Source organism: Thunnus maccoyii, chromosome 2 (genome assembly GCF_910596095.1).
Source record: "Thunnus maccoyii chromosome 2, fThuMac1.1, whole genome shotgun sequence".
NCBI classification, from domain to species: Eukaryota; Metazoa; Chordata; class Actinopteri; order Scombriformes; family Scombridae; genus Thunnus; species Thunnus maccoyii.
In genome coordinates, this window is record NC_056534.1 from 19,240,451 (window position 1) to 19,244,610 (window position 4,160).

The window sequence follows — 4,160 nt, forward strand, 5'->3', positions numbered from 1 at the left end:
TAGAGGGGCGAAGCTCTCCACTTTAAGATATGCTTTGGAGCATATTTCAACTAAAAAAATATAAGAAAAAACTATCTAAACTAAACTTTTAGTAATACCTATTTTTGTTCATAATAAAATGAGCATTATTTATGGTAAATTGATGCACTACACTCCAGATATTACACGTAATTTTCCTCAAAACATAGGATAAAGAAGATCTATGCTCCTCACTTAGTCGCTCCCATCATCCAACACTCCCCACTTTACTCTCTCAGGTCTATCCAAATAGATGTAATATCTGAATGAATTATCAAGTCCACTCGAATGCGCATCGCAATGATTTGTTGTAGCATGCTTTCAGTTCAAATGGATGATGATTGGCATGTTCATGGACAAACCGTGAAAAGTGCTGTCTTAACCTTGTTATACTCTGCACCTCAGCCCGTCTGCACTTGAAAAAAAAAGACAACTGTTGTTCCTTTGCTTAAAAATCACAAATTTCACATCGGAGGAAGTGAAGACGAAAAGTAAACATGAGAAAAGGCATGTGTGGCACTCCAAATATGCAGAGGGTCCAATACCCAAAAAAGGTTGAGGTAAGGTAACAAAAACACAATGATTCTTATTTTCAGGTGATTATACACTAATTACTACTGAATATTACAGTCTATTTCTGCCAAGTCCGTTCGACTAGATGCCACTAAATTCTACACACTGCACCTTTAACTTCTAACAAATAAAATACTAAACTATCTAATACCACAAGAATGCAGTTTCTGAATTTGCGGCTCGGACAGAAATTTTACAAATTTATTTCTATGCAGGCAACACAGTGAAAGAAACAACGTTCATGCTGAGAGGCTTTTAAGCCATTGCCGAGGTTGTTAATCTAAAATAACGATTAAGTTGTTTCCCTCTTAAAAACCAAACCGTATCACAGTGTGCTGCTTTACCTCCCCCAAAATAATACTTTTTGGTTCTCTGAATAATCGTTAATCGTTTTCTGACTTTATTGTAAAGGCAGCTGTTCCAGTGTGTGTGTGTGTGTGTGTGTGTGTGTGTTTGTGTGTATGTGTTACAGTGGCAGCAGATGATAGCTTTGTGTAACGATACCCCAGTGTATCTCAATACATGTGCACACACATACACACCCTCTCTCTTGCACACACACTTCCATGCATATTCTTTCCACCCTATGTGACTGTCCAAGTGGTAGAAGGTGCCAATAGCCCTAAAACCACAGGAAAATTGCATTTCAGATTCATAAATTCAATAGTAATATGAATAACAGCAGATTGGAGGCAGGGAGCGGGCTGTTTTCCCAACGACGGCAAACCCAAACTAAATGTAAAGATAATGACTTTTTCCACAGCCTAACTACACCTCAAATTGCATCTCAACTTACCAGACAAATAGGCAGTTAAAATAAAGTTGCACTTGAACCTTACATGGTCATTTCATTTTTAATGGGCTACTCCCAAGAGTGTCTTCAAATTATTCAGCGGTCAGTAAATGTGAGTGGTGAGGAAATGTACACAGAAGAGGCTGTTTGTGGCCGACTTATTGCTCTCAGTTTTGAGGCTGAGCAATGACTTTGCGTCTGCAGCGTCTGTTCCCTGTTCTTGTCTGAGAAAATGCACATGAGCAGTAAGTTACTTGGCGGTGGTGGTTGTTCTCATAACATCGTTTCATTGCTGGCATTTTTCTGTGGTACTAAATCTGGGTCCATGTTTGTTGAAGCAAAGACTGGAATGGGTGACAGTGTGTGTGTGTGTGTTTGTGTGTGTGTGTGTGTGTGTGTGTGTGCGCGTGTATGTGTGTGTGTGATGAATGGGACTGACACAACCTCTAGTCATCTCTAGTCATACCGTCTGTATTTATTTGAACATGCTGATGCTTTGAATTACGGGAACTTTTATGGAAATTATATTCCCCTCGTATGTCTTTCTCCTCCTCCCCGCTCAATGTTTCTCCACATTCTGTCTCTCTCATCTCACCACTTCAATCATTTGAGAGTGTTGATCCCTCAAACAGGGGAATAGTGAAGGGAGAGATAGAGAAGCTAACACACAGATTTTGACTTTACTTTGTATCAAGCGGCAACAACCACAGCCTGAGGCGAAAGTCAATACAGAAGTAACTTAAAGTGCAATGCCACCAACAGCCACTAGATGCTGGCTCTAAAGTTTCTCTCTAGAAATGCTAAGTAAATAATCTTTTTCAACAAGTCATTATGGACTCTCTACTAAGTGTGCTGGTGGTCCAAGATTTTGAAGACTTATAATAGGCTTCGATGTCTGCCATGTGGGCGTTGAGTGACAATTTAGCTAAAGTAGCTAACGTTAGACCTCCTGTGCACCATTCAGTGTACCCAGCATTCACTTCGGTCTGAGGGAGCGTGACATTTGGAGGGTCCTGGCTCTAAATGGAAAAGATGGTGCCACAAGCTGCAACTCTGGGTTTCAAACTGACTCCAGTGCAGACCAATGGGTGACGTCACACCTCGCTATGTCCATCTTTATACAGTCTATGCTGGGTATTGAGTGTTAAATGCAAAACAATACAACAATACAAAAGACAACATTTTTAGTTATGAACACATTCAGTCTTGCATAGAAATCGTTTCTTTAACTAGTGTAATTCGAAGATCTCATGGATTTAAAATACATTTTTACTTTTTAAAGGAATTGGTTGACATTTTGGGAAACAGAGAGACTTAGAAGAGAGGACTGATACATCTTTCATGTCTGGGTGAAGTATGGAGATGGAGCCAGGTAGTGATTAGCTTAGCTTAGCAGGTGGAAACAATTAGCCTGGCTCTGCCTAAAGTTAAAAATATAACTACCAGCACCTCTAAATTAGACAGATTAGCACATCGTATTTTCTTTGTTTAATCCGTACACAAACCGAAATGCAAAAACAAGAATTTATAGTTTCACAGGGAATTATTTGCTAAAACTACACTTCTTCTTCTTCTTATTTTCTTCATGTTGTGTGGTCTATGTATGTGAGTCGCACTATGAATCTCCGCTGGTTGCCTGGCAACTGCTCCTTGTAAAACCACAACTTGTCATTTTTAACTTTTAAGTGGATTAAACATATATAAACATACAGATACAACATGTTAAGTATTAAAATTTAGAAGTGTTGGTATTTGGACAGAGCTGAACTGTCTCTCTCCCTGCTTTCAGTCTTTATGCTAAGCTAAGTGTAACCGTAGCCAGCGTGTTGTATAGTAAATAAACCTCACTCCCCGACACCTTAAGAGATGTGCTGGTGACAGATACTGGCACCCGTGGGTTTTAGCCTCCTTACACCTGCCTCCCATGTCCGAAGTTGTGAGTTTGAGTCTAGTGCTGGACTGTGCTTGTCTACACAATGCAGATTACATTGGTGCCATGACCTGGATAGGGAGGTTTAGGGGGTGAGTGTAATGGTAGCCAGTAAGTGCAGTGGGGAAACCTCACTCACTGACATCTTAAGAGACGTGCTGGTGACAGCCGCTAGCACCTACAGGTTTGAGGATGCTTTCACACCTGCCTTGTTTGGTTCAGTTGAATTGAACCCTGGAGTGTTTATCCCCTTGGCGCGGTTCATTTGGGCAGGTGTGAACACAGTAATTGCACTCGGGTGTGGACCAAAACAACCAGACCAAGACCACCGGCATGGTCTCGGTCCAGTTACAAATTAACTCTGGTAGTTTGTGGTATGAACGAGATCCAACCTAGATCTGACCCAATCGCAAGAGGCATTGCGCATTTTTTGAATTAAACCAGCTTCCATTGCCAGCTGTGCTGTGCATTATGCTCCCTTCTCTTCTTCAGCTGACTAAAGGCAGCACGTCTCCTTTGCATAACGTGAAACAACACATTGTTCTCTAGGCCTTGAAGTGCATTCAAACATGCCACTCTGCTCACATATTTTGGCTTGGTATATGGCTCAATTGACTTGGCCGGATTATTCATATATCACATCAGGCGAATGCCCAGAGGCACCATCTAATTTGCCGTGCTGGGGGGCACCAATGTGAAAAAAATGAAAACAGTAAATAGTTTTTGTGGTCAGAAACAGCAGATACACCATTTATAAAGTTCTTGATTTAGCTTTTATTTCTCATTATTATTCGTATTGATAAGAATATGAATAATAAGAATAAGAAAACAGTTGAAAAGTAGCCG

General features: G+C 40.6%; 1 non-coding gene across 1 annotated transcript; it reads left to right on the top strand.

Moving 5' to 3' along the window:
- Window positions 1–333: 333 nt before the first annotated feature.
- On the top strand, window positions 334–434 carry LOC121888866. The gene has a single exon (XR_006093355.1). It is a non-coding gene; the product is annotated as a small nucleolar RNA U13 (small nucleolar RNA).
- Window positions 435–4,160: the final 3,726 nt, after the last annotated feature.